Consider the following 11493-nt stretch of genomic DNA (forward strand, 5'->3'; position numbering starts at 1 on the left):
CTGGACATTTCACGTCAATGGAATCATCCAGAATGTGGCCTTTGTGTCTGACTTCTCTCATTTAGTACAATATTTCCAAGGTTTATCCATGACCTAGCATCGCCCACACTTGGTTTCTTTTTATCACTAAATGACACTCCATTGGATGGATGGGGCCACACTGTGTTTATCCATTCCCCCAGGTGATACTTTTTTGGGTGTTTCCACTTTGGGTTATGATGAATGCTGTTGCTACAAACATTCCTGTACAAGTGTTGGACTGAACATAGGTCTTCCGTTTTCTTGGTAACATGCAGCACAGACAATGGATCAGGCACCAGGAAAGTGGTCCCATGATGCCTTGCTGTGTAGTGAGCCATACCATCTGGGTTTGTGTAAGAACACTATGATTCTGGCACACGGTAACAAGGACCAGAAATGTGCTTCTGGCAGTGCATCCCTGTGTTTAAAGGATGCATGGCTGTATTTAGGGATGGCACTGCTGAGTCACAGACTAATTTCATGTTTGATCACTCGAGGAACTCCCAAACTGTTTCCACAGTCGTACCATTAGCGTTCCCACCAGCCATATATGACTGCTGTGTGTAGTGTTTTCTTCTTGTGAAATCGGCTTCACATCCATGATCTCATTTCATCCTCCCAATAGCCCTGCAAGGAGTTACAATCACATTTTATAGATAAAGACATTATATAGGTGAATATTCTTCCAGTTACAAGGATTAGAAACAATACCCACTGGCCGCAGTATAAAAGGGAATATGAAAAACTTCATGTATGAATTGGAAAGATGGCTCAGTGGTTAAGACTATGTTCTATTTCTGAACAAGGCTCAGGTTCCGTTTACAGTGCCCGGCTGCCTATAACTCCAACTCCAGGGAATCACTTCTTCTGGCCTGCACTCATGCCCATACCCATGCATGAATTTTGTTTTACTCTGGTCTCCTTTCCTATAGCAGACAAGATTTCTCTGCCTTTCTGGAAAGATGGCAGGCAACTTTCACAAGCTTTGCCTTTATAGATTCTAAAGGGATGGAAGCAGTCTTCCCTCCCAGATCCAGCAGAGAAGTTCAGATCTTGGATTCCCACCCTCCCCTGAACAAATCATAGTGTCTAGAGGACACAATATTATAGCTGACCCAGTCTGGGACACACACCCAGCCCTGGGAGCTTGGGAGGAGATGGCACAATGACTGACAGCCACACCAAGACCACATATTATAGGACAGGAGTCCTCAAAGGAAGCAGGGAAGGCAGATGGAAAGGCAAGCTAGATGCATAGCCCATAATTGCCAAGGCCACTACAAAGACCTATGCTCAAACCATGAGCAAGAGAGTCACTCAAGATTCCATAGCACCTACATGGAAGAGCTGTGATGGGAGCCCAGGAGTTCCAATGGCAGATTTAGAACTTGCCACAACATTTCCACTCGAAGGAGGGATAAGGATTCCAAATGGGGACCACATGAGGCTGGGCAGTCCAGAGGGAGGTCCCATGGGTGACTTCTCTGGTTCCTTGCCTTCTCTAGGAAGAAAGATGTAATGGATGGGATGCCAGTGATGAAGGCCTGAGTTCTCTAGAACTGTCAGACTCTTCTTCTAGCACAGTGCTTAGGGTAGCCTGGTCTGTATTCACTTTGGAGAGATGCCTTTCTTTCTACTCTGTTCTCTGCATTTTCACCTCTTGGACTGTCATCAACTGCCCTGGTTTGCTTTGGACTGAGGGACTTCCTATATTGTTGTAGCTCAGTGTCAAAACAGGGATAATGTCTGGGTGTGGTAGCCCATGCCTTTAATCCCAGGCAGAGGCAGGCGGATCTCTCTGAGTTCAAGTCCAACCTGGTCTACATAGTTCCAGGCCACCTGGAGCTACAGGGAGACCCTGCCTAAACAAACAAACAAACATACATACAAACAGGAACAATGGCAGGGTGTGGTGTCCCATACTTGTGTTCTGAGTGCTTGGGAGGGAGAGGCAAGAGGGTTGTGAGTTTGAGGTCTGCCTGAGCTCTACAATGAGACCCTGCCACACAACAAAGCAAAACAGCACACACACAGGTATCATCTATCTATCTATCATCTATCTATCTATCTATCTATCTATCTATCTATCTATCTATCTATCTATCTATCTATCTATTTATCATCGATCATCTATCTATATCTATCTGCCTACCTGTCTACCAGCTGAAACAATCTCTGGCAAATTGGGATGGACTGGCTGCCCATCTGTATCTGGAATCATCAGTATTACTTTCTCCAGGACTCCTCTGTCCTCTCTCCAGGTCTCTGCCTGACTGTGGGTATTTCTTTCCACCCTCTCTTCTCTGCACTAGGGTACCTCCAGTGCAACCACTCTCCAAATCAGCACAGACGACCCACTTTGAGGCATTTTTTGGTCTCCAGGCTTCTTTCTGAAATCCCAGGTCCCCTGCAGAACTGGCCTCCTTGCCTGTACATTGGTTGGTTTGTGTTCAGGAAATGCAAACTCTGCTTTTTTGTTTTTAAAGAATAAACTTAAGCAAATTTACAGTTCCTGGAGAAAGTCATCATGGCTTAAAAAAAATATGCAACAAATTCCAAAGATCTCTATACTCACAAAAAGTAGAAAAGAAAGCTACCAAATTATACTTGTTACCTGCAGTTTAAGTGATACATGTTGATGTTCTTGGCTAATATTTGTGTGATAGAAGGCAACTTCGTTCGTTCTGTACAAATGGGCTAAGAGGGCTTCTCTCGTCTTCTGTCTGTTGAACCAGGTCTCATCCCTGACAGCAAAATGAAAGAAGCTCACTTCAAAGACACACTTCCATCCCAGCAAAACCTGCTGCCCAGCCACTTCAGCTTCAAAGTCCATCCTGAACTGCTGGGGTCCTGTGTACTGCTGTTCTCTGCAGTCCTGTCACTGAGCCACAGTCTTATTCCCATCGTTGAGGGTCAGTGACTAAGCCCTGTACCCAACCTATGCTAAATCCAGGGAGTTATTTTGTGATCTTTATTTTTCAAGCCACAAATATGTTCAGCATTTGCAGTGAAATTATCAAAGGAAAAAAGTATGTCCCCAGCACAAACAGACACGCGAGGCAGAGACGCATCCCTTCGAAGGAAAAGCCAGGCAAAGCTATGGAGGGCGCAAGTCCTGAGAGCTCTCTGTCTCTCATATTCTAATTGATTTTCTGTCAATTTCATACATGTATACAATGCATCTTGATCATATCCACTCCTAATCTCCCATCCCACTCCTCCTAACCCTTCCCAGCACTTTCCTGTCCTGTTTTTTGTTTTTGTTTTTGTTAATAACCCACCTAGTTCAATTTGTGCTGCCTGCATGTGCTGTCTACTACTGGAGCATGGTAGCTATGGGCAACCACACCCCTAAAGAAAAATGGCTCCTCTTCCTCCAGTAGCCATCAATTGCCAATACATCCTCAGCTAGAGGTGGAGCCCGACGAGCCCCTCTCCCATCCATGCTGGAATGCTTGTTGGCTTGATCTTGTGCAGGTAACCACAGCTGCTGTGAGTTCATGAGTGCGATGGTCAGGTCATACCCAGAAGTCGGCATTTCATCTTCATCCTCTGGCTCTTACATTCTTTTTAAAAAAGTTATACAGGGTCTCACTGTGTAGCTCCAGTGAACTTGCTGTGTAGACCAGACTGGCCTCTGCCACTCAAGTGCTGAGTTTAAAGGTGTGTGCTGCCATGCCCAGCAAGCTCTTAGATTCTTTCCACCCCCTTTTCTGCAATATTTCTGGAGCTTTGGGAGGCATTGATGTGGAGGTTCTGTTTAGGGCTGAGTACTGAAAAGTCATTTCTGATGGGGCTTAGATGGGCTAAACCCTTGGCATTGGAGTAGACAGAAAGAACCACATCAGCTGGGTGTGATAGCACAGACCTGGAACCCTAGAACTTGGGAGGTAGAGGCATGAAGATCAGGAATTCAAAGTCATCCTTGGCTACTGAGGAAGTTTGAGGCTAGCCTGGGCTACATGCAACCTTGTCTCAAAAATAAGTAAATAAAAAGAGCCACGCCAGAAAAACATCATGGCAACACCAACGGGGCACACAGCTACCTTCAGCAGAATACTGACCACGGGGTAAATGCTATTCTTGCCTCGTTTTAATTTTTGTTAGGAGGTCTTTTGCACTTCCACACTGGTAGTGGGCTGAGCTGTCAGGAAGAAGCCACAGAAGTTAGGGTCTGGCTTCAATATTCATGGATGAAGATGGACTGAGGACACTAGGAAGCAGTCATGACATCAGCGAGATGTGGACAGAGAACTGAATCCCCACAGTGCATAGGGTCAGGGACAAGGGTACAGTTTGGCTAGAGATCAGGAGCTGAGCCATCCTATAAATGTATTTACTGGACATCACACTGAGAAGCGGCAGCAAACCAGATGTGATTCCTGGCTCTCCTCAAAGCTCAAACTCTAGGGAAAGAGGCAAACATGAACAGCGATGATACAAACAACTCCCATTGACTTGTTACTTGTTGATACCGACACTTTCCTCATCTCATTTCCCTTTATCCTCGATGCATGCCTGTAAAGTACTGTAATCACTATCTGCCTTCTGAAGATGGAGCATTTGAGGATTAGAGTGGTCGAGACTCAGACCATGGAAAAGGAAGGTCTGGGATTTGAACCTGGTCTTGCCTGACTCCAGATCCAGGTTCCTAACCACTCAGCTCCATTGACACTGGATGGTCGATGAGACCATGATGGGGTTGTGACAGGAGTGTGAACAAAGTGCTGGGGGGCATGCAGAGGAGAGTCAGAGAAGGAGGCCAGCAGCTAAGTGCGCCTTGCAGGTGGAAGTCCTTCAGAGGGGGGAGTGGGCATCCCAAGCAGAGGAGACTGCAAACATTAGTGTCTGCAAAGGAGCCAAAGTTCAAAGTGCGCTGGGGTGGGAGTGGGGATCTGGGGATGTAGCTCCATTGACAGAGTGTCTGTCAGCATATATGAGGCTCCAGGTTCAATCTCCAACCCTCATGTAAACCAGATGTGGGGGTGTACACTTACAATCCCAGCACTTGGGAGGTGAAGGCAGAAAGATCGGGGGTTTGATGTTATCCTCAACTGCATATTGAATTTGAGGCCAACCTGAGCTACATGAGACCTTGTCTCAAAAACAAACAATAAAAACCCACAAAGTGTGCTATGGGATAAAAGCAGTTGGAGGTGGCAGATGTATAGGAACAAGGCAAACTTTACTTTCATGCTTCTGTTCTTTGAAGGACCAATTCCCTCTGGTGTATTTGGGAGAAAGCACGGTTGTCTTGAATTTCCTGACTCCTGAAGGAGCTGCTTCTTTGCTCTGAGCCTGGTCAGTCTTAAGCCTCTCTATCAGCAGGGGAGGACCATTCAGATCAGCCTCACTTGTGGATCTCAGCAAGCATGAGAAGAGTGCTCACACACACACACACACACACACACACACACACAACTGCATGTGTGCATACACCAGTAATAACACTGTTTAGATCCAGTCCAGTGTCCAAATCCACATTAAAGTAGAGAACTCAATCTCTAAAGAAGTCTCACAGGCTCAGGAGCCCTGTGCATTCTCAGAACATCTTCCCACTATTCCTCAGAGCAGTGCTGTTGCCTCATGATCCTTTCTCCCACTTTAGATGACACCTGACTGTAATGAGTCACGGCAGCTATATCTAAAATTCCAGAGTCCCCAAAGGACACTCTTTGGCTACACAAAAAGATCACAGGTAAAGCTTTTACATTTTCACCTTTTAAATCAAATTCCAAGGAGGCAAACCCTAGATTCTTGAAGGAGGGTTAATAAAGAGATAAGCATGGTGAAATCACTCTAGCTTGTTACGGGAAACTTTCAACCCCATAGTGATGAGTGTGGTTTTGATTTGATAGTGTTCTAGTTACTTTATATTGCTGTGATAAAAACACTGACCAAAACTAAGCTGGGGAGGAAAATGTTTATTTGGCTTATGATTCCAGAGGATTAGAGTCCATAATGGTAGGGGAGGCATGGCAGAAGGTGGCTGGAACAGAAAGCCAAGTGATCTTTAAGCAGGTACAGGAAGCAGAGAGACTAGAAATCTGTCAGGCCTTAAGAACTCTCAAAGCCTGCCCCAATAGCATGCTCCCTCCAGCAAAGCCACCTCTCCTAAAACCTCCCAAAACAGTGCCACTAACTGAGGACAAAATGTCCAAATGCTTGGAGCCTGTGTGGGACATTCTCATTCAAACCACCACAGTAAGTAATAAAAAAGGCTATAAGGGACTAGAGAGATGGTTCAGTGGTTACGACCACTTCCTGCCCTTGTAGCAGACCAGAATTGTTCTCAGCACCCATGTTGGGTGTCTCACAACTGCTTGTAACTCTGGTTCCATGAGATCTGACTCCTTCTGGTCTCCACAGGCTCCTGCACTCCAGCACACATACCCACACAGACATATACAATACACATAATTAAAAAATAAAAATAAAATTTTATGAACAAAGGCTTTAAGTGAGCAAGGAGGTCTGTGTCCCCCACAACTAGTCAGGAAGACAGAACCTGAGGCTTCGTAGTTCAGGAACTGAACTGGGGAGGAAGAGGTGTGGACCGTCTTAGAAATCCCTTTAGTTTCCTCCAGCATGTTGTGTACCTCCATGGGCATTACATAGCTTCTGTACAGATGTTACATTCCTCTTGCCTGGGCTCTGCTTGCCATGAGGCCCTGCATACCCCACCCCCAGTCTTCTGCATATCTGAGTCCTGTCTGCCTTCAGGACCCGGAGAAACAAGGCTTACTTCCATTTTCCTTGTTTTATTTCCTACCTCATCCCCAAACAAACCATGTATTCCCATTTGGCTAGTCCTCAGCATATTCCAGAATACAAATACAGAGCCAACAGCCACAACTGATGCTTACTGACCATGGACCAGGGGCTGTGTTGAGTGCTTTCTAGGAGCTTGCTCATGCACTCTATTCTTTTGACTAATTCTGCTCCTGTGAGTGGTATCCTACGGCCTTTATCTACCAGCTGGAAGCTCTGTCTGCAGGCTGTGTTAGGCAATTAATGAGAGAGATCTTCAGGCAATGCTGGGAGATGGGGGATCTGTGGATGAGAAGCCTGAGTCCACCCTCTCTTGAGAGATGCTCTGAGGAGTGCTCTCCTTAGCCTCCCAGGGGTGAGCAGTGTGCTGTGCACATGGTTCAGCATGCGTTTTCTTTATCACCAGAACCTGGACTACCTCCTTCCCTTGCCAAAGCATCCTTTCCCATCTCCTGTTTCAAAGTATGCCCACAGATAACTTGGTCTAAGGCCTATGGTTTAGAGAGGTGAAGCAACTTGCCCCAAGTTTCATAGCTGGAAAGGGGCAGAGTCAGGATTTGAACCCAGAGCTAAGTGCAGCACGGATGGCATCTCCCACCCACTCCTACTGCATTGCTTTTGGACCCAGTTTCAACTGGGACCTAGGATGTCAGGGAATTCTAGACATCCTACTCTTTGAGAATCCAGCTTTGGGCTTGGTCTTTGAAAAAGAGTACCCTCCCCGGACATGAAAGCAGATCAGCCCATGAAACTATTCACACTGTGAACTTGTTTGTCACATCCTATTCTTCCCCAAGGTCCCTGAGCAGAGCATATATTTTAATAGGGATTAGAAAGGAGTGTGATTTTGCAACTCTTTGCACACCACCCCCAGCAGAAAAGTAGACACATGCGGGGGCAGCAGAGAGGGTCATGAAAATCCACATATCCTGTCTGTCCTTCTAGCTGAGAGTTGGTCTAACCCTCTGGGCAGATGTTCTCTGCCTGGGAGGATATGCAGGGACTTTTTAACATCCCAGGTTGCATAACTGATCTTGAACGTGGAAGAGGAAAAGCAAGACAAGTCTATAGCCCCAGACAAACCATGAAAAGCATTCGTGACTGTAGGACTAGTAACAAAAGCCACTATCTGATCTCCATCTCTAGCCAAACTTCCTGGCCAACATCTCTAAACCCAGCAGCCAGAAGAATAAAAAGACTCTACCTCCTATCTACCTTTCTGGCATAGGATAGAGGGGCTGGCCTTATCCCTGGGGATCAAGTGCCTGCCAGGCTGGGATGGCCATCTGTGAGAACCTGCTTAGAGGTAGCTGACTCCTGAGCCACTTCTGCGAGTGTGGCTTCCCACTCTCCTGGGGAGGTCAGCCCAGATTGTCCCAGCTGCTACTACTCATTCCAAGCATGCACCAGAGATAAACATCCCCCAAGCAATTTGGAGCTAGGGCCAGGGGTCAAGTAGTAGTGGCTGCACATATGGTGAGTGGGGTGCTTTAGTGGATGTTTAGGTAATAGATGCTTCCATGAGCACATTTTCTTTTTTTTTTTGAGAGTTAGTGAGAAAAAGATGGGGGTGCAAGTGTTGGGCCAAAGGTCTCTTGAGAACTTCCCTCTCAGGAAAGACTGAAACTCAAGCATCAAAGAGGATTATTGCAAGGGAAATGGAGACAGTGTTGCCTCTGATCTTTGTAGAGCCTCAAAACAGGCCTCACAGATGGCTGCGGCTCCTGCAATTGGTCATCGTAGGGAGTTCGCAGTAGGTGTGGGTAGGGAGCTGTGATGACTGACGACAACTGTCAACCTGACAGGCTCAGGAATCATCTAGAAGACAAATATCTGGGCATATTTGTGAGGGGATTTTTAGACTGGGTTATTTGAGGTGGGAAGACCCACCCTAAGTGTCAATGACACCATTCCATAGGATGAGGTCCTAGGTTCATTTCTGCTGCTGTGATAAAATACCCTTACAAAAAGCAACGTAGGAGAGAAAGGGGTGTAAGGCTGGCTGGCTGTGGTACCCTTGACTTCTCTTTCTCTACCTCTGCAGTTGCTGTGAGCAATGCAGGAAATGTAGCCTATTAAGGGCTTGGCACAGTGCCCACCACATGGAAAGCTCTCAATAAATGTTAGCTTTCATTATTAACAACATACAAAGCCGCATTAAACAGATTCATCAAGCTAGTCACCTCGTTTGCGATTCTTAATGATGCCTGGCATTTGTTTAGTTGTGTCTATAATTCAAGCTTCTCCAATTATGTCTCTTTTAACCTTCCCTGGAGTCTTGTGGAGGAGGCGGGATGGTTTAGAATGTGCATGGAAAGTCAGTGACTGACAGAATGTCCACTCTCCCTCCTTGGTCATGCCATCATTTGTGAGTCTTTATTCACATCCCAGAGCCTGTGTGACCGGAAATGATGCCCAAGAACCATCGGCATGTGACTATACCACGTTTACCTCAGATGACGGTCTGTACACAGACATCTTAATAGTCAGCTGTATAAACTATGGTACCGTTCATTAACTGTTTACACTCTGCTTTGTGTGATCAGAAGGGATTACAACAAAGGCAGATACTTCAATCTCACAAGATTACCTACATATGAAAAATAAAGATTGCAGACTAGTGTTAGACAAGAGAATCCAACATCTGAATAACAGTTTATAAACCAGTTTACAAACAAGTGTGATCTTATTTCAATCTCATGACAGTTCACTGCTGAGCATAATTATGCCACAAAACTTGAGTTTTGAGCAACTATAATGGTGAACGATGGGACCAGATCTTTCACCCTCGTTCAGTCTTGCCTGTGTTACTAACAGATTATTATCCCGCTCTATTCGAGATAGAAGTCTAGGTTTTTTAAAGCCCCGCATTTGGACCTCTTACACTCTGCTCATACATTTGTGATGGTTGACTTTAGGTATCAACTTGACTGAATGAAGGGATACCTAGATAGCTAGTAAATGCTACTTCTGGGAGGAATACTTGATTTCAAACTTCAGCCCTGATGCTTTGTAGTTCAGTGACTTTGGGCAAATCAACGAGGCTCTTAGTATTTCAGAAGTCTTATCTAGTAAGTGAGAGTAGCTGCTTCCTGTACCTATTCTGAAGATTAAATGAGCCCAATATATGCAAAGTGTTTGGAAAGTGCCTTGCAGTAACTACTGCTTGTTTATAGGAAGGAAAAATGTAGAATTGTGTTCTACAAACACTGTAGACTTGTGTCTCTCATTCTAGTTCAGTACAGTTTTTGCTTTATAGATTTTTTTTTGAGACAGGGTCTCCCTGTAGCCCCAGCTGGCCTGGAACTTGCTATGTAGATCAGGCTGGTCTCAGTCTCACAGAGATCTTCCGTCTCTGCCTGCTGAGTGCTGGGACTAAAGGTGTGCACTACTACACCTGGCTGCTTTATAGATTTTAAGGCAAAGCTGTTGAGTGTATATGAGGTTAGAATGGTCAGAGCTTCTTAGTGATATGAACATTTTACTCACTCCCTAGTGATTGTTTTGTCTCAAACTATATTTGCCTGATATCAACATAATTTTACTGTTTTTCTTTTGTTTAATGTTTGCATTTTCCATTGTTTGCTCTCAATCTTTTCTTTCCTAGCTTTGCGTTTTGGACATACTTATGTAAGTAGCATAGAGTTGTTTGAATCGTTGAACTTGTTTTTTTAAATGGCTTTTTCAGATTTTTAAATATTTTTAAAAAATTATTTTTGTTTTATGTGTATGAGTGTTTTGCCTGCATACGTAATACATGTTTGCAGTGCCCACGGGGGCCAGAAGAGGGCACTAGATCACCTGGAACTGGAGTTCTGGATGGCCTTTAGCTGCCATGTGAGCGCTGGGAACCAAACCCAGGTCTTCTGCAAGAGCAGCCAGTGCTCTTAACCACTGAGCTGTCTCTCTAGCTCCTAAACTTGCTTTTTAACTGATGAACTTAGTTCATTTGCATTTTAACTCAGTTTGGAAGTGATTGAATTAAAAATGGCTCTCAGTATTTTCTGTTTGTCCTGCTGATTTGTGTTCCCTGTTCTCTATCGTCTTACTCCCTTTGGGTAGATAGTTTGTAATTATTCTATTTCCTCCTCTGTTAAGTTGGCAGTAGTAAACCCATTTGCTATTCTTTGATGATTCTCTAGGGTCCAGAATGTATGTTTGATTTGTAAAACTCTGGTTTTAAGAAGTGCTTTTAGCTTCTCCATTCAGGAGCTCTGAAACATCTGTTATGCGTTTGCCACACCCATGAGGCACTTACAAGTGACTTTGTTTATTCTGTCCTTATTTCAAATGCCATGAGACTCTTTTTTTTTCAGCCAGTCAATATTTAAACACATCTACATATTTACCCTTCTTATTTCTCCACATCTTTGACTTTCCAGATGGATCAGACTGCTTTATCAGAAGAATGTTATTCAAGTCAGGCTGGTGCAACAGGCCTGTCATCCCAGCTGCTAAGGAGACTGAGGCAGGTGGATCACAAGTTCAAGGCCTGCTTGGGCTGTGGAGTGAGTTCAAAGCTAACCTGGGAAACTTAGTGCTACCCTACCTCAAAATGAAAAATGAAATAAGGGGGATAGGTGGGGAGGGAAGGGCTGGAGATGTAGCATGGGAAAGACCCTGTGTTCAATCCCCAGTATTAGAAAAAAGGTTTAAAAAGAGAGAATGCCTCTTATCCACTATGCCTGGCTCAGTTTTTTT

This window comes from Nannospalax galili, unplaced genomic scaffold, assembly GCF_000622305.1.
Source record: "Nannospalax galili isolate Female #2095 unplaced genomic scaffold, S.galili_v1.0 scaffold54, whole genome shotgun sequence".
In the NCBI taxonomy this organism is placed as follows: domain Eukaryota; kingdom Metazoa; phylum Chordata; class Mammalia; order Rodentia; family Spalacidae; genus Nannospalax; species Nannospalax galili.